At 32.8% G+C, this 21,171-nt stretch overlaps 1 long non-coding RNA gene across 1 annotated transcript; it reads right to left on the bottom strand.

Annotated features, from left to right (window-relative positions):
* Positions 1–9,583: 9,583 nt before the first annotated feature.
* LOC120353886 lies at positions 9,584–13,272 on the bottom strand. The gene is made up of 2 exons (XR_005572671.1): positions 13,164–13,272; positions 9,584–9,722 (listed from the first exon to the last, which is right to left on the bottom strand). It is a non-coding gene; the product is annotated as an uncharacterized LOC120353886 (long non-coding RNA).
* Positions 13,273–21,171: the final 7,899 nt, after the last annotated feature.

Raw genomic sequence — 21,171 nt, 5'->3', positions numbered from 1 at the left:
CGCAATATGCTTGCTTGATAGTCTACCGCCGGTGAGACGCATGACAGAACTCAGTGAGGATGTGACATAATTTGCTACAGAATGAGATTCAATTCAAACTGTCAGCAATTCTTTATAAATAATATATATGCGACCCATTTACCCAATGCTGACAGTCTGAAGAAGTGAATCCAACAATATAGTGGCTCTCTAATTGTAATCTGCATAATTTTATGGTCGGTCGACTCAAGTTCCACACATTGAGAAATTGTCAGCATTAATTGAATGGGAAGCTTTGATGTTATACATTAGGAATGCTGCCAGTTTCAAGTGAATCTCACTATGTATTGTGCTACAAAGTAAAAGTTTATGTTACAATAATTGGGCTACCTATATATGGGCCTTATGTAATATCAATTACAGTAGTGTGTGATATGCTCATAGATTCTGAATTGGAAAACAATAATGTTTCACTGTGATTTAATTGGTTTATCGCTTCTTCTTATAACTGTAGTAATTCAAATATTTCTTGTGATCTTGATTCTCTGAATCAGAGAATCAAATATTCTTCAATATCAGAGATTCTGATAGGTATTGAATAATATATTGCTACATTGCTTGAACAATATTGCACTGCGATCTAATAGGTTTATCGCTTCTTCTTAATTGTAGTGATTCAAATATCTATTGTGATCTCCATTCTCTGATATTGAATAATAGATTGCTACACTGCTTGAACAATATTGCACTGCGATCTAATAGGTTTATCGCTTCTTATAATTGTAGTGATTCAAATATCTCTTGTGATCTTCATTCTCTGATATTGAATAATAGATTGCTACATTGCTTGAGCAATATTGCACTGTGATCTAATAGGTTAGATAGACTTAAACAATATCAATGAGCTACTTTCTAGTATTCAATAAAAATCGTCATCTTCAATTGGAATTGAAACTTTAGAAAAAAATGGATGCTGTTTTCTATGGCAATACACTTATAACTTAGTTGTAAACTAGACACTGTATTTGAAATGAGATTGGACAATATAGTTTTGCTTCTTTAGTAGAGCCGCCTGTATACCTGAAGAAGTTTCAAAGCTAGGTTATGTGTATTATTAAATTGGAATAAGTTAATAATGAATTGTATGAAATTTAGATTTTTAGACAAAATTATTTTGCTTCTTTAATAGAGCGGCCTATACCTGAAAAAGTTTCATAAAATTTCTTAGTCAATTATTCAATCTACCTTCATTTATTTTCTCTATTTTAATAATCCTTTATTGTCATAAAACATAAAAGTGTTGTAACAAACGTCAGAGATACAATAACATTAAAACAGCCAGAGGAATTAGTACAACAAAGTTGGCAAATAGTAATAAATAGCAGTAATTGATAAATAGTAATAATTCTCTCTTATCCTTTGAAAAATTATCCGTTTATTTTCACTCCTCACTTCTGTTTTTGTTTCAAATTTTGTCCACCCTTTAATTTTATCTATAGTGAATTTTTCAAACATACGTATGTTTGGAAGGAGAGTACCATATCCTTTTTTTCTTTTCATTTCTTTCTACCTTTCAATATTGAATAAAAACAATTCAATTCAATTTTTACTCCATCTTATAAACGTACATAATGCAGTAGGTACTCTCTTTATAAAACGGAACTTGTCCTAGCTCGGAAGTACTGTTCAATCTCAAAAAGCTATCAACTTTCTACAGAAAGCGAACTTGAACCTTTAATTCAGTTTTTTGCACTACACAACCGGTTTCTATGAATTTAAAAGCTTCCTGATCACGATTTGCTCACTCTCTGATCACTGATAGCATTCATTTTAAATTGTCAACATTCCCTATGTACAAGGTGCGGCAGAAAGGATGAACGGTTTTCAAAAAAGTAATATGTCGTTACCTATGCATAAAAGAACATTTATTTACAGAACAATAACCACATTATTTTACAATTTTAGAAAATTAATGTTTGAAAACAATATCTGACAGGTGACGGCCGTTTTCAGCAATGCACTTTACAAGCCGCTCTCGGAAGTTGGATTGTACTCTTTCTAACATTGCCCTGCCAATTTGTTCGACTTCCTCACGAATTGCTCCCTTTAGTTCTTGAAGTGTACGTGGTTTATGCTGGTAAACACGTGACTTCAGGAAACCCCACAAGAAGTAGTCGCACATGGACAGGTCTGGAGAACGAGGAGGCCAATCAATGTCACCAAACCGAGAAATGATGCGACCACGAAAAACAGCCCGAATTGCTTCCATTGAATTTCTTGCTGTGTGAGCTGTCGCCCCGTCCTGCTGAAACTTAAGTTTCCTTCTTAATTCAGGAAGGAAGAATTCAGTGAACATCTGTCTATAACGTTCTGAGGTTACAGTTACAGTGGTCCCGTTTTCGTCTTCAAAAAAGTATGGACCAATAACAAATATACTGCTCACAGCACACCAAACTGTCACCTTGGGACTGTGTAATGGTCTCTCATGCATTAATTTTGGATTTTCATCTGACCAATAACGATAGTTCTGCTGATTAACGGTACCATTCAAATGAAAATGTGCTTCATCTGTCGTAAACAAAATGATGTTTTCATTTTGGTCAAATATGGCCTCCATTTCTCGAGCAAAATTCAGCCGCTTTACATAATCGCCAGGATTCAATTGTTGAACCATGGCCATTTTGTAGGGATGAAATCCTAGATCTTCATGTAAAATACGCCTTACTGACCGATCACTGATGTTCAGTTCAGAAGAATGTCTCCTAGCAGATCGATTAGGACTACGGAGTATGGCTTGCCGAACTCTTTCCACATTTTGTGGAGTGCGTACAGTGCGATGAGCCCCTGGTGGTCGTTCATTCATTAGGTACTGTTCCTACTGAACGAAATGATTTTACCCAACGTAAAATGGTGTTACGAGTGGGTACGTTTTCATTTCTCGCAAGATTGAAATGACGACGAAACTCGCGCTGAACTGTAATGATACTCTCATCATTACGCACTAAACTGTCGTAAGTAAACACACGATGTTGCACATTCCACGAATCCATGATGCCGATTAAACAATGACTAGAAAAAATGGTATGATCTACCGAACACATGTTCACTTCAGCTGGCCCAATCCGACTACCCAAATCAGAATACTATCTGTTCTAAAAACATCCACCCTTCCTGCCGCACCCAGTATAACCATAGAAAAACAATAGCTTAAGTAGATATCCCATGGTATAGGTCTTTTATGTCCCAACTTTTACTGTTATCTCAAGCCCATAGTCAACGTAGTTCTTTCCTGTGAAGCTGTGTGACGCTGTTAGTCTCTCATATTGTGCCGTTCATACACTCTTGCCCCGCCAAAACATTAAAAATCGACAGTAATCGGCAATAATAGGCTTGAGATAACAGTAAAAGTTGCGACATACCCTACAAGGGTACTACAAGGTTTTTATATTGTTTTTATTAATTTATCTATGCTAGGTATCTAAATTGCAAATAAATAGTTGCATTGTTTTTAGTTTTAGTTTATCAGAGATTGACAATGATGTAACAACCAATGCCGGTCTTTCTAACTATCAATAAAATATGTGGTATTGGACAATTTCTTAGTCTTTTTATTTAATTTAATTGCGAATAAATGCATAAAAGAAAATGAATAGGAGGCTACATAATTATGGAATATTTAAATGGGATTAAAATATTTTAATAATTCAAATGTCAATAAAGTAGACTACCTACATCATAAATAATAGATTACATAATGTTATATCTGTGGCTTGGTGCAAAACTACCAGTCAATTATTTTCAAAAATGAGTTTAATACACTAATATCGATTATTTTCATTTCAGAAGTGCCAATGTCCTATCTCAAAGCAGTAAAAAGTCATAAAATTTATATTATCAATGTCATGATTTAGTTATTCCCCTCTCAGAGTGCGAAAACTACCAATGAAGACATATGTTTTTATAGATTGTCATTCATACTCCGTGTCAGAACCACCAATGTCGACTTCTGCACTTCTAGCACTCGCATTATCGAAATGCCGTAGTTCGAAAATACAAGGTGATCTTTCAAGCTGATTTATGAGAAAGTTGATATTTTGACATAGGTAGTTCTTGCACCAAGCCACAGATACAAATCTATAATTTTATTTTAGATGCTACAGTGATATTTACCTCAACTCCAAACTACCAGCAATATTTGAAGGGTGGAAAGTACTGATGATATTAATTAATGAAGCATTTGTATAGAAAAGCATTTGAAAGAATGCAATTTCTCATAAATTTCCATATGTTATTTATAAGTTATATTCAGATTGTTTAGAATGAATCTACCTAAACATATATCATCATGTACCGGTACTATTATTTTCGTTTAATAGACCGAGGTCTAAGATTCAAGTCGACGGTTTTGCATTTTTCTCTTTATGTTTATATGTTTATATTTATTTTTATATGTTCCGCATTTACGGCAAAACGCAGCAATAGATTTTCATGTAATATGACAGGTATGTTCCTTTTTGAATTTTGCGTCGACGCATATACAAGGTTTTTTTGAAATTTTGTAGTTTAAGGATAATAAAAAAGGTAAAGGAGTCTCCTTTGAACGCCAATATTACCGTAGAAATCAGACTAGAATTATTGATCATAAATCAGCTGTCGAGTGGATTATTAATTAATTGCATGCAATTAATATCTCAATGTAACTTGGTAAAAAAATCAGCTGTTGTGTGGACTATTGCATTCAATGAGGCATGCAATTGATAACTCGAAATATTATATAGTGTTTTCTCCCGACTTTTCTCTGCTTTCAACTCGGTAAGCTTTCAATGATAGTAGCATAGTTGTTTAAAACAAATTATTATTGACGGTAACAACAACCCAAACAGCCATTAGTTGTTTACACACCAATATCTCGCCGGCACGACAGGACAAGACATAATTTACAGTATTAGAGGAGGCTGTGGTTTATAACTGCGCGAGGTCTACTGTTCACAGAACTACTAGTAGTATTAACAAATTGAAGAGGTTGCTAACCAACTATGAATGATACAGTTGTATTGCTATTACATAAAAATAGATGATCTCTCATCAAATGCAGTAAGTTACATAATCCTCTAGCGAATAATATCCCTTTTTTCCTTGGTGTTTAAAATGTATAAAACTTGTAATAAAACTGTCAGTTATAAATTCAAATTTGAATAATTTGTTGTAGAATTGGAATTAGCTATTTCAAGAGTTGAGGAAATGCAATGAATAAATTAATCTTCTCTGAGTCTGGGGGAAATCCGTTCTGTATTCTCGTGTATTAATAAAACAGGCATTAACATTTAAAGTTGAATAACTCATTTTAGGAATATGATTTGCAATTAATTCCGTTTTTGAAGGGAAATGCAATACATGGTAGGTAGAAAGTCTTGTGTATGTATATCCTTTTTTTCTCTGTAGTGATAAACCTTCCTCTTATATTATTTTATTTATTTTATTCATTTTTTTTGACACAAATGACACTAATGTCATAAAATTGGTAGATAAAATAATAAGGTAGTCCTTGTGATATTTTTCTTCCAAATTTTTAGGTGCGGTGATTTATAGATTTATAACTTATAGATTTCAAGTAAAATAATCCATGATACACGATTTAAGTGAAAATATCTATGGTAGGAGTAGAACTCCCAATTAGGTTCAAACATCAGGAAATGGAGAACACACTATTCAACTTGGTGTGACTGTTGTAATGTGAACACATGATACAGCTTTCGATGCCGTTTGATACTTTTCCTGCTGTACCAAGTTGAGAATCTGTTCGAATAAAAGTTTATCGTTTTTTTGCTTAAAAGGTGATTGCTCTCAAACACAACGAAAACCTTGACTTTCACCAACGCTTCTTTACAAAAAGAAAAAGATCAAGGAGAAGAAGAAGAGAAATAATAAGAGAGGTGTGTGTGTGTGTTGTTAGGACCGGCTTGGCAAGATTATTGGTGCAAGTAAAAGTTTCAAACAAGATTATCGTCTAGCGGTGTGAGTCAAGTCCAGTTTGATAATGGATAACAGTACATACAGTGTTTGATAATAACAGTATAGGTACCTATAGATGTAATCAATGTATAATCGAGAAAGTAATCTCTTGAAAATACTCAAATGCATTCGCATAGCATTTTGTAATGTGTAGCTTGAAATAATAATTTATATTTTAATAATAATAGTGAAGTAATAAGAATGCAGTACCGTTTGGGTTTGAAAATTTGTAAATTAATTTTTAAAATAGAATAAATGAGATAACATTCCTACAGCGAAATTCACTTTATATTGTCAGCATTCCTTGTAAATTACATCAATGCATCCCATCTGACCGCCAATCTATCTATTTCACATCTATTGAGATGTGTCAACTCATTTTATGTCTTCTAAATTGTTGAAAATAAAATTCAGAAATTAATAAATTTGAGTAGTATAATCAACAGTATGATCCACTCCAACTTGAATACCACTTTTAAAAATGCTGTTCAAATTGAATGATTTCTCAATCTTATTTACATAATTTTAGAATAATACAGGGGAGTTTTGGACACGTTTCGATAGTGAAACTATACAGAACAGTATAGTAACTATACACGTAATACATATCAGGTGTTGAAATTTTCTCAATATAAAATCCTGAGAAATATAAAAAAGCAGAAAACTCAATGTATTGGAACAATACGAAATTTACAACCACACAAAACAGTTTCCCAACAGTCTCCTAAATGATCAAGTCAATTTCTCTTCCCACACACTCTTTGACAAAATAGTCCACAGTTCAAAATTACCGCCTCACTAAGTATCCACCAACCCAACCCCCACCACAACCTATTCCACCACCTTCATCCCTTACCACACATAGCCTTGTCATCTGAGTAAATTCCCACAGTCTGATGATGACCAACAACAGGTCGAAACGATCGTCACTACAAAAGTAAGTGCATTTTCACTGCAAGTGTTTTTTAAAATTCAAGCTTATTGTTTTATTTTAATTTCTTTCTACCTTTCAATTGAATAAATAAGGCAATTCAATTCAATTTTTACTTCATTTTATACACACACAGCATGCAGTAGGTACTCTCTATCTGTTAATGCAGTTGAAGAATCTTGTACCGGAAAAATACACCTCAGAAACTCAAATTTTTCTTTTTTCCAAAGCATAATAATTGTACGTATACGGAATTGTAGTATATGAAAACAGCTGCCACTTCGATAAGGTCTTGCTTTTGCAGAAAAAGGCTATTAGAATATTGACAGGTGCAGGGTATCTAGATCACTGTCGACCTGTTTAAAAAAAAAACAAAAATATTGACTGTCATAAATCTCTATATATTTCAAGTAATCATGCACACTAGAAAGAATCTCCATAGGTTGAATAAAAGATCATGCTTATGACACCAGGAAAAAAGACCACATTGATATTCCATATCAACGTCTTGTCATAAGCATGAAACACTATGACAGCATAGGCTTGATAATGTACAATAAGTTGCTATTGGATATCAAATGTTGTGAAAATATTGTTATTTTTAAAAAATTACTTTTTGAGTGGCTGGTTTTAAGACCTTTCTATTGTTTGACAGAGTTTTTCGATTCTACTTGATGTAATTCTACTTTGTGACTTTAAACTATTGCTTTGACTTTATTATTTTGTAATTGTATTACCATGACTTTGTCAATTACCTATATTGGTCTACGACAATAAAATCTATTTATTTATTTTATTTATCTCTTGATGAAACGGAACTTGTCTCAGCTATAACTCATTATAACGTGGACTTCACTATATAGTTCAATAGGCGTGTACATTTGTGTGGAGTTTAATTTTGCCGCAGATTTGGAACGTTAAAACGGAAGTAGAGCTTGACTCAGTTACGTGTTTCTTAGCGAAGGCGTGAAATAATTGGATCTTCTCTTTTCCCTCATTGTTTTCAGTGCAGCATTATCCAAGTTGATTCTCAATTATTGTCGAGTGCGTGATGGTTATTATGCAATGAACATTCCTTGCAATGTAAGACCAACACAATTGGTTTGTACTGATGTTTTCAAATTTATTTCTTTACTATATGAGTTATTTATACTGAGGATAAGCTTTGGGTCATATATTCAATTAATGTTTTTGAATTTATTCTTCTTCTACTGTATGAATAATTACTCATCAACGAAATAACTTTGGGCCACATCCATAAAACTCGGTATATTCATACCCGGTCGTGTGTTGATGGGAAGGATATTATTTTTTATCATTCTAAAAGAATCGACAATTATTTGTTGAAACACCGCCGATTTATGAAGTTACATTACAATTTTATACTATCGTTATTCTAATTGCATTCAATCTTTATTCTCTTTTGATTAATTTTAATTATCCATAGTTTGTATGATTCGTTGAATAATTAGCATTACCGTCATTTAATGTATATTAGTGTATAAGCCAGTAAATATTGTAACATATATAAATAAAGAAATCTAATCTAAAACTGAGCTGAAGAAAATACCGTACCATTGATTCTTATAGGAGTGTTCACACTTATGCAGTCTTTCAATGTGTGAATACTCCCATAAGAATCAATGTTATTCGATTTTTATATTGAGGAATAGCTTTGGGTCACTCATATATTCAATTAATGTTTTTAAATGTATTCTTCTTCTACTGTATGAATAATTACTTATCAAAGAAATAGCTTTGAGCCATATTCATAAAACTGAGCAGAAGAGAATACCGTACCATTGATTCTTATGGGGGTGTTCACACTTATGCAGTCTTTCAATGTGTGAACACTCCCATGAGAAACCACGTTATTCGATTTTTGAGAAGCAGAGCAGATAGTTATTGTGAAGCAGGGCTCTATAATTGATTACAAAAAAGCATATAAGCTACCATAAATTACTAAGTAATGATTAAAATTATATAGAGCAAGCTGACTATAAGGTTTGAACAGATTTGTTTAAATGTGACTTTTTTCTACTGAGTGAGTTATTTATGTTGAGGTATCTAAATTTATATTTCTATATTTTTCGAATATGCTTGAGTTACAGTATTTTAGTGCAATCTCAATCTAGGTTTGAAAATAATTACAAAATTGAAGAGTGCCAAACCTGCAAGCTAAAACCTTGTAAGAACCAACATGTCTAAATTTATATAATTATCATGACAACATGATAGAGTAGAGCCTAGGAAGTGAACTATTTATTTGAAAACTAGCAGGTAACCCGTGCTCCGCAAGGGTCTATTTCAAAACTTGACAAACTGAAAACTTGACGTAATGAAATTTTGAAGAATTTAAAATAGGGTTATAACCATACTCGGTTAATTAAGAATCTATATATGCAAAATTTCAAGTTAATCAGTCCAGTAGTTCAAACGTGATGATGCGTCAAACATAATTTTCCTATCCCGTAAGTGTATTTAAGTCAGTTCTTTCCTTTATTATAGTGTAGATAATCGCAATATGAAAGGGGATCAGAAAGTATATGTGGTAGAATTTCAATGCAATTTGTTCATGGTGTTTCTTCTTCAATAAAGTCTTCTTACATTAATGGTAATAGACAAAATTAGCATTTCCATATTTTTTATAACAATAAATTGATGAATTTTCTCAAACGGTTGTGCTACCGTAGGTTACTCCAATTATTATAGTCCATTGTGATAGTAAATATCCTCGTATAGAGTAGCAATATAACATTGTCCAACCACCGAAAGTTTATTGCTTCCAAATTTGTAGTACCTAGTTTAATAAGAAAATGTTGAATTTAATTAAATGAAATATATAAAAAATAATTTAATATATTATAAATATATCATCTGGTAAAAGGGCGCACTGATTTTAACACCAACACAACCTGTGATAATTCTAGTTGATGATTCTAACTCATTATAAGAGGACATTCAAAGATTCTTATGCTAGTTCTGATTCCAACTCACTATTATAATAGCATGCTAACACGCCAAGCGCTTGAAGATAACTGAATGAGAGTTGAAAGACTGGAAAAGGAGATCTCAGTTTAGTTATTCTGCCGGTGTCCGTTTGAGAGCGCTACTGTTGCTGATAATCTCTCAAGCTTAAATCAAGATTTTGGCTTATCACAATAACTATTATTGACTATAACTATTACGACTACTGATAATAATATTATCAGAATAAGTAAATTATTGCTAACAGTGTAGAATGGGTTTAGTAAACATCATTATCAGCATTCATTCAAGAGAAACTGCAAATTCAAAAGACGATAGTATGCAGTCTAGAGTTGCAGTTTTTGTTATCTACAATAAACAGAATACAGTAAATGAATAGAAAAACATTATTCATTTTTATCTATAAAAATGTTATTGAGCAAGGATTTTAAGAGTATGCCGTCATACAATCATATTGATTGACGAACATTTGATGTAAGTTTATAGTTATTTGGTACATATACAGTAAACATTGTTATAAATAAAATAGATAAAATTAATAATAGTTTAGGAAACGTTTTCCCTGATGTGTTTAGACGTTCATGGAAATATTTTCGCTGGCAGAATTTCCCAATACTTATTTAATATACTTTATAACTGCAAGCTTTATAAAATTGGATAATTGGTAAAACTATTGCAAAATATTAAGAGTCAATGTGTAACTTTCTTTCTAATAAAGCTAGATTGCATAAATGTTAATAAAGTAGTTCAAGATGTAAGCAAAATTTAATTTTCTCCAATTGGAGAACTCTCATTGAGTTCTGCTAAATCAAGTTAAGAAATTTGAAGAAAAATACCAAAAACATGTTATTGTAGCTTATTATTCTCCATTGTAAAGGCCCAATAACTCGTCATATATATGATCATAAAATATATCGTTATAGATATTTAATAATCTTTTATCTAAGATTGGATTCCCCATAGACCCGTGGTGTTGAACTAGCATGCTACATATCAATGTCTAATATATTTTGTATGATAATATATTATATTGGACAGGATATAATATGATAACAAACCGGGTGTCAAAAAAGTCTTAATATTAACGATTAGACGTCTTAATAATATTAACAGCTCAATATTTTTCTAAACTATTTATGTATGAAACTGAACTTCTGCAAGGAAACAAATTAAGCGAAAATCCAACTTCTTGAGCTATAAATCAATTCAGCTTCCACCCCGTAGTGATATCATTCATGGGTTACAACTGAATATTCCAAATGTAATAGGGAAAGATATGAACTTCATAGCTTATGGTTACAAATTTAATTAATTTTTATATTTAAAACTGAGTCTTTCTCATCATTACAGCATCATTAAAGTATAGAAAAATAGTAAAGCTCGATATTACAGAGTTCTGTGAAATTATACTGTGCCAGAGTAATCCTATTATATTAAGCGAGCAATTTTTGTATATTTATATCTGGTTATTTATGTTCAACGGATCTCGAAAACGGCTCTAACGATTTTCACGAAATTTGGAACATAGTAGGTTTATGATATAAAAATTCGATTACACTAGGTCTCATCCTTGGGAAAACTCGCTGAAGGACATTAAAAGGATAATTCATCCTTGGCTGAAAAAGCTGAGACTTTCGTCGTCTGTGGATAGTAAAAATTGAGCGAGTGATTCAGTGGAAAATCAAAATATCGCAACCCCGAAATTCATAAGCTGACGTATAGCGATCATTTTATTACTTTCCTTGCCCTATTACCATAGGTAAGAAAAGTATTGCTTTCCGAAAAAAATTAAGGTACCCCAATTTGTAAATTTCTATACGTTTCAAGGTCCCCTGAGTCCAAAAAAGTGGTTTTTGGGTATTGGTCTGTATGTGTGTGTGTGTGTGTGTGTGTGTATGAGTGTATGTGCGTCTGTGTACGGTACACGATATCTCATCTCCCAATAACGGAATGACTTGAAATTTGGAACTTAAGGTCCTTACACTATAAGGATCCGACACGAACAATTTCGATCCAATGCGATTCAAGATGGCGGCTAAAATGGCAAAAATGTTGTCAAAAACAGGGTTTTTCGCGATTTTCTCGAAAACGGCTCTAACGATTATGATCAAATTCATACCTGAAGAAGTCATTGATAAGCTCTATCAACTGCCACAAGTCCTATATCTGTAAAAATTTCATGAGCTCCGCCCCATCTATGCAAAGTTTAATTTTAGATTCCCAATTATCAGGCTTCAGATACAATTTAAACAAAAAATTTCCAGTGGAAAAGATTGAGCATGAGCATATCTACAATTAATGTTCAATATCATTTTCACCTAAAATTGAAAATAAGCTCGAAATTCGAGAAAATGTGATTATTTCAATTGCTAACAGCTGATGATTCTATTTAATCATTCATAGAGATAGCAGACCTCGTGTGTTTCCAGCGTTATTGTCCTGTCACCAGCTGGCTCAGATCTTTGAATAGTAGTAGACTTGAGATGCGCGGGAACACTAACGCTGGTGATCAATTTTCATAACGGCAAGGAAAGTTGTGTGAGTGCGCCACACCAGATTTTTAGAGAATTGTGTTCTGTTTATCAATAAATAAAAATAAAAAGCGAAGCTCGGTGCCCCGATATTAAACATAATAACCAACCAATAATTGAGGATAATTTGAAAACACATCAGTATATTTAAACTATTCTTTAATTAGTTTTTGTGTTAAATTTAGAAAACTGAGTGTTTCTCACCCATGGAGCTGCAACATTAATTAATGTTTATATTATCTGACACTTCTCACTACCGATTACAGTAAACAGGAAATATTCTTGAAAACATCTCCTTCCTATTTGTCTCTGGTAAACAGTCAGGGTGTCGACTATTATTCAATAGCCAAAGTTCCAATAGTTATTAGATAATAAACGTAGACTTAAATTATTTGTTTCCAATTATAATGAGGTTCAGTTTCAACTAGCAGTATTCAGAATATGAATAACATATCAATGCTTCCCATGAGCCAATGCTGAACATTTAAAACGAATCTAACTATGGACGGATAGTACAGCATAGCTTATCGCAAGAATGTGTCACTTTTGGACATATCAATCCGGAATTATTCGAAAACAGTTCGTTGACTTAGTTGACCGCTTTGAAGTATCGGTGACACCCCAAGAAAGGTTTATTGACCCCAAAAAAGAGATCGTTGACCCCAAAAAGGGATCATTGATCCCGAAAAAATGGTTCATTGATACTGAAAAACTCTACTGACCTTATCCCAAATCAGGAACTGGTGTTCATAATGCTTGTCAGCGATTTTCATGGAAAATCTCCAGGTTATGGAGATATTCTTGGTAGGTGAGGGTTCCAAAAAACTGAAAAATAAATATGATCAGCATTTGAATTAGAGTTTGAGGTAGCAAAGATTATAAATATTCATAGATATGTATAGGACTATGAATAAAGATATAAATATCAGTGATATTTTTTGGGAATTTCCAGGTTCTGATGCTATTTTTGGTAGATAAGGATTCTAAAACTGAACTGAGAAATATAGACAACCGACATTCTAGAATCCAAATTTGAGAAAGTTATCTAGTTAGAGTGCAGTTAAAATTCTTATAAAATTTATGAATTTTTCAAATGGTACCAATTATTCTTTACCATTAATACACTATGTGCCGGTTGCACAAAAGCCGGTTAAATTTTAACCGTGATTAATTTCACAAGAAACAATCAGAGGCGTTTTTGAAAAGACGGCTTCTCTGATTGGTTCTCGTGGAATTAATCACGGTTAAAATATAACCGGCTTTTGTGCAACCGGGCCTATGATTACGGAACTAACAGTTCAACAACAATGTCCAACCAGAAATTTGTTTAAGATAATCTTCATTTATTTGAGTGATTAATAGCACCACAACAGAGATATTCAGACAACAATAATCTTCAATAAATTCGCAATGAAAACCTCCCCATAGCATTAATAAACTTTTAATTGAGTTAATACAGTGGCGTAACGTTTCCAAACCGGGCACCCCCGCAAAAAGATTCCGGGCCACTCTTCTAAAATCGGATCACCTTTCTCCAGCCCCCTTCTCCCTTAATCCCAAGCATTAAACTGTAATGTGAACGTACATCTTTCATTAGTGAGTTACATAGCTTAGTTGAAAAAATGAAACTTGTTCTCGATTGAATTCTACAATTCAAGTCAAGAATTATGTTTTAAGCTACAATAATATAGAATCCAACCTTTAGAGCTAGAGCTATAGTCAGTAAGTAGTATTAAATCTTAAGATTCATGAATTATTAAAATAATAATTTATAGAAACCTTTGATTTGAGGTCTCCTACAAGCCTCCAAGTTCTGCAATCACTGCTTTCTGTGTACAGTAGCACCTTGGTTCTTTCTCCCACATGTCTATTTTCTCACATGTTTGTATTCTGATTTCTTGTTCGCGCACTTAAAGAAGTTCAAGTTTTAGGTTTTAGTAAGAAGTTTAAATTTTTCAAGGTTTTAAATTAGAGTTCGATTGATAATATTATTTATTTTATTGATTTGAAAAAAAATGTTCAGAAGAAATTTATTTATTTTATTTTATTTTATTATTATAATTTTTACAAGAAGCACTGAATGGGAGAGAAAAACTAAGGATACTCCTTGTACTATTTCTCTCCCAAATTTAGATAATAATTTAAAAGTCCGAAATGAGGTTATGATTCCACTTTTCTGAAATTTAGTTCTTTTCCACTCAAAAACAACTAAAACTAAGAATTTTGAAGGTTGAGAAACTGGATAGGAAACAAAAATATTACACTCAAATCACTGATAATTAAAACATTTTCACGTAATTAACAAAATTTAGAGCCGGAAAAGTAGCCTACCTTTGAGTTGTCTTCCTACACAAAGAATGAAACCTGTCATTTTCCACAATAAAACTCCTGCTTTTTTCATCAAAAGTTACTTCCATGATTATTTATTTTTATTTGTAAAGTATGCAATATATAATTATCATTTCGGGCCCTAACCCGGGCCCCCTAGACCGGGTAATTTTATTTTTTCAGAAAACCTATATTAGCCTACATATTATCCGGGCCCTAGCCCGGGCCCCCCGCGCCGCGGGGGCAGCGGGGGTCTACGTTATGCCACTGAGTTAATATTTAAAAGTGTTTTTCAAATAAAGGTATCAAGGACTATCGTACCAAATTCAACACACACATATTCAAAGCTCTTTGCTCTTATTTGTATTCTTATTGAATTGAATTACTGCCTTTATTTTCGTAGAGAGCGAAGTTAGGGCGCAGTCGGCCCTCTCTTACACTTAACTCTCAGAGTTAAGATTAAGGTATTGAGTGAGAGGACAACACACTTCATCCTGAAGTATTAGTAATTTTTGGAGATAATTATTTCCTGAGAACTGAATGAAAATAAATGTTTTTTTTTTAGTAATTAATTTCAAACCTATACAACTTTACCAATCATAATAAATTTCTAAACTATACTACTTTACCAATCATACTATCTGCGCATTAATGATGCCACTATTAAGAGACGTAATGGTCCAATTTTCAATAATTTGAGAGTCGCATTTTCCCATATTTATAATCTGTGATATACGACAGTAATACAAGTAATATATTACTATATGTAATCTTAAAATATGTGTGCCAGGTCAAAGTGCTAGAATCATCCATCAATAATTGCTATAATTAGTAGATATTTGAGGACAAATTGCCAGACAGTTTTTTATAAGATGGTGATAACATTTTTCACAAAATACCCGAATTTTATTAAAGTGAATAAATTTTCTATCACTGACATCTATATTGCTTGTTAAGGCCCGCCGCAAAGTAGACCCACGCTAATCCACGAAAAGCAACCCAAGCCGTGGGATGTTTTGTAAACCAATGCTATAGAATTATTCATCAATCAGCTGACAAGTGGATTATTCATTGCATGTATTACACGCAGATGTCTGGAGAAGCCTAGCAATGGTTTACAAGACATCCCACGGCGTGGGTTGCTTTTCGTGGGTCTACTTTGCAGCCGGCCTAAAGGTGGTTCAGTCATGAGAAAAAGCTCATTCTTTTTAATATAAAGATGCGTACAGATATACGCGCCGCGAACATGAGCAATTCACTTTCAATCAGCTGACTATATCTGTATTTTTACAGAAACGGAAAGATACAGATATAAAAAGCTTGGCATCAGCTGATTAAAAGTGAATTGCTCATGTTCGCGGCGCGTAAATCTGTACGCACCTCAAGGGTCAAAACTTGGAAGGTAGAAACACTGAGGGAAGAACAAAACCATTCCTTCTTTTTCCTGTGATAGAAGTATAAAGAAACGGAATACTGTTGTCTAGATTACTAAACGGAATTTCTATTGTCTATGATAGAAGGAAGCTGAGACATTTTAGATACTGTACATGCATTGTCTTTTTTCTTTAGGACTACTTTTAATATAAATAAAAATAGAAATCTCAGTACCCTTTTAAATTATTTTGTCACAGCATGTTGGTTATGTCCGAAACATGCTGTGACAAAATAATTTAAAAGGGTACTGAAATTTATATTTGTACATGCATTGTTTAAACAATCTAAAGGTGCGTACAGATATACGCGCCGCGAACATGAGCAATTCACTTTTAATCAGCTGATTATATCTGTATTTTTACAGAAACTGTTAAAATACAGATATAAAAAGCTTGGCATCAGCTGATTAAAAGTGAATTGCTCATGTTCTGTATTTTTACAGAAACGGTAAGATATATACCGTACAGATATAAAAAGCTTGGCATCAGCTGATTAAAAGTGAATTGCTCATATTCGCGGCGCGCAAATCTGTACGCACCTTCTCCGCTATACTCTACCTTTGGCGGTCCACTGTTTTTTAAACTTCTGCAATTTCAAGCCTTTTCTCACGACTGAGCCATCTACTTACGCCATAGACTAAATAAACATAGGCTGAAATCTGTTCTTACGTTTAGGGCAATCTATATCTTAGTTGATATTTGGCTCCACCAATGAAAAACCTCTAGGTAGATCGATCTCTTGAGTATCTCATGTAACTCCAAGCCCCTCCCTCTATGTCGGTCTTAGATGTTGTGTTGGTCTGTCTTCCTGGAATGGTGGGGAAGTGGTTTAGGGGTGGGGGTGTTGGCCGATAATACTTTCAACTTGGGCTCTTCTCCCTTTTTCTCAATAAAAAGAAAAAATAATTAAGTTATAAATAATAAGTTGTTTTAATAAGTTGATTGATTGATAGGCCTAAATAATAGATGTTTAAATAAGTGCCTAGCCCATCGGATTATCATATTTTATTTTACTAACATGTCTGGGCTGATTTAGAGATCACTGATCTCTTTGTTATATTATTTTCTCTCTTTCATTCATCTCGTTTGTTTTGTGCCCATATAACAGGACCTCATTTTCAAACTGAAACATCAATCTATATCATGGTAATAACAACCTGTCAATTAAATAAATACATGTCTTGAAAAACTTCAATTTGTCAACTTATTAATAACTCATTCCACATTTTTATCAGACTGACCGTTTGGGGAAAACACATACCGTGATACAATAATTATTTTATCTACATTATTTAATTTTGAAACAATGTAGTAACTTTTTATTTTGTTGAAATTTCGGCAATTTTTTAGCATGATGTCAATGAATTTCATTGATATACCCTTGACCCTTGAATACACAGATACCAACGAAAAAACAATATGTCGACTATGATTACTAGTTATAGCATAGAGAAAAAATAGTTTAAGCTATTTTATGCTATATTGTTACAGCCATTTCTATTTTGCTATTGAAGCTTTAGATTATAGAGGTTACAAGATTAAGAAATAATTGATTTTCATGTATCATTTTTACCATTTTATGGAAATACTGATTATAAGTATTCAATAATATAAATATAAGTGTATTATACTGAGAAATACAAGCTACTATAAATTATAAAATGGAATGAGGTAGGCCTAAAGCATTATCTAATAAGGATATTTGAGTCTAATCGTACATAAAACAGCTCCAAGTGAGTTGCAAGAAAATAGCAGTAGTGGTTCAATCTAAACTGTAATGTAATTTTTCAAGAAAAATACTGTTGTCTACAGTTTGTTGCTAAAGAGTATAATTCAAGTTGTAATAATTATAATTCAAGAAAAAATTCTGCTTAGTTTTGAAGCATCTAAATTTTGTGAAGTGAACAACAACAAGACTTAACATATTTCGGACTTTGTGTAACCTTATCTAAATTTGGGAGAGGAATAGCACAAGGTTACCTTATTTTTTCTCTCCCTATCATTGATGTACTTATTGTATCAATCAATAAAGTAATTCAAAAAATAATGCGCATAAATGCTCTAAAATAGATCTATGCCAATTCAGATAAATTCAGTAATGAATAAATCTGAATTTACCCGTACCTTCTAAATATATACCGGTATTTATAATTGGAGTGAGTCGGAAACGCCACTGAAACGCAATCATAACATTACACACTGAAATAAATAAATATATACTTTAACAAAATGTTGTAGAGCTTTAGTTCGAAGCCCATTCGCCAAACATGGAAGAGCATTTCTTCCACACCCCAAATGCTCTCTCAATACTTTTCGCGCTCTGCAATGAGCCTTGTTGTAGTGTTCCTGTGCTCTGCAAAAGGTATTTAGGAAATGGGTCACCAAATACCTTTTTCAAGGGTAACTGCTGACTCGTAGCAGACATCCAACATAATTATTGGCTTCAAGTACTTCTTTCAATCTTGAAGCCCTGAAAATGCTGCTGTCGTGCGTAGTTCCGGGCCATGCAAAAATGTTTCTCGTTTTCAATTTTTCATCGGTGACAACCTGCACATCTATAGAATAGAATCTCTTTCTATTGATATACTAGTGCAGCGCAGGAGATTCTCACGTGGGGACGTGGGTGCAATTAATTGTTCTGATTACACCAGGAAAACTGTCACTAAAAAAAAAACAGAAATATTACAAAATACTGTTTCAAGAACTAGCAGTAGCCTAATAAATGAACAGCAAATCAACTATCCATTGATATACTATAATAGTGAGGTTCACGTTATAATGGCAGTGTGGGAAGATAGGAGAAAAGGGTTGCCAGATCTCAGCCTTGCCACCCAAACAGCTGATACTGGTATATCTGATCAATTTAACTGTTCACTATTGTTAAAAATAGTTAATCATATTTTATTTGTCACGAAAATATATTTTTTTAGAAATGTGAAATAAATTTTCATGATTGAGATGAAATATTTGGTCAATTAGGTAGTTGAATTTCTACATTGTTGATAAACGATGTGGCAACATAGCAAAGCGTGAAAGAGATAGCGCCATCTGCTTTGTTGAATGATAGACAAGGATAGCAACACCATTGTAAATCACACACTGCCATTATTACGTGAACCTCACTATAGTGCAGGGCAGGAGATTCCTACGTGGGTGCAATTTATTGTTCTGATTACAACAGGAAAATTGTTACTAAAAAACAGAAATATTACAAAATACTGTTCCAAAAATCAGAAGTAGCCTAATAAATGAACAACAACAAATCAACTGAAGATAAGAGACGATTTTCTCAAGGCTGTGTACCACGCTTTTGAAAAATTTCAATAATTGTATTACAAGTAAAATGAAATAAATATATGAAAGACAGTGGAATCATAATTGTAAATTGATGTCAATGAATTATTATAAAGCCGTTCTCACGATGATCCTTATTTTGAATGTTTGAATTTTTCTACAATTTTAAATTTTGTAGAGCATACTTAAACGAGGTGAGGCGTAGTCCATTTGAAACACGTGTGCCTCAAGTCACGTGTCACTCCAACTAGTAAAAATCGGCAGACCGTCGGTCCCATTTGCGTCTTCTCAGTTCATTCATAATCATAGAATGCAACTTACACACAATTCTTATCTTCATTCACAAAAAATACTCTAGTGCGAATATTAAATCACAATTTTTATCTTTATTGCAACAATTTATTCACAAAAAATACTCAGTGCGAATATTAGATCACAATTTTTATCTTTATTGCAACAATTCATTTGCAAAAAATACTCAGTGCAAGAATTAGATCAGAATAATGTAGCCTCAGCGCAAGTTTATCGCTGAAAAATAGGAAGTGCATCCAACCAGTTTGATCTCAAAGCTATTAAGCTGAGTAATATCCGTTGATAGCTATTAAATTTACATAACTTATTTTCTAATGGTGTTGTTTTCTTATCGTTCAAAGTTTGCTAAAATAAGCCAAGACTATTTTTAAATAACCTACGCACATCATTACTTTTGGTAATGAATGTGCGCCATGATGTGATGCTGAGACCTTCCATCGTCCAATTATTTATAAAAAATGTCATTTTTCGAGAAATACGATCAATCTATAATGTTTGGTCACCAGAATATTCGATTAATTTTATTTTTTGAGAAATTATTTAAATCTTGACCAACGGGAGCGGGGCACTTTCTACTGATTCAAGCCATAGAATAAAGCTACTGTTTAATCAATTTACCTTTTATTAATTAACAGGTAATTTATTAAATTACCTATTTTTTGTCTCTGTTAAAGCTATACCGCTACCGTCATCGTCCCGCGTCAGTGTTTTCAGGTTCAAGCACGACAGGACAGAATTAACGATATTTTCCTTTCCCTTTAAAGGGAACATATTATTTCCATTTTCCGTGGTACAAGGCTCAAATTCATCGAAATTTGGAAGGATATCATTCTTAACATAAATAATGATGATATCCATTACTATGATAGTAAAGTTATGAAAAATGTTTTTGATTTTTTGGTCCTAACATTTCAGTTATTTAAAAGTTTGGACTTTTTTAATTGTTTTCAATTGATTTAATACATTTTAGAAGTATTTACAAATTTGAACGAACTGTTTTTCGTTTGTTTCAGATTGTAAATGGAGAATGTAAAAAAATGAAATAAAGCCTAGAACAATTGGTTGTTGTATAAATTAGACTTGAAACCGTTTTGGGCTTTAGCCTGTGGTACTTTTCTAAAAGTTGTATAATTCTGAATGATTGAATAAATAACTCAAGTCATATTTTCCAATGAATTTCCGCTGTGCTTGAGAGAAAAAGAAAACTGATTAATTTGAGCTTAACAGTTTGATTCTTAATAGAACGGTCTCATACTTGAACGTGAACAATCCCTTGAGAGTCGATAAATTCTTTTTCAGCCCAGTATTCAACAGAAATTCTTAGGAAAGCGGGACAAACTATTGTACGTTATTACTACGTGGC

This window comes from Nilaparvata lugens, chromosome 12 (genome assembly GCF_014356525.2).
Source record: "Nilaparvata lugens isolate BPH chromosome 12, ASM1435652v1, whole genome shotgun sequence".
NCBI classification, from domain to species: Eukaryota; Metazoa; Arthropoda; class Insecta; order Hemiptera; family Delphacidae; genus Nilaparvata; species Nilaparvata lugens.
Note: the sequence above shows the minus strand (reverse complement) of the source record. Positions and strands in the feature narration are given on the sequence as shown.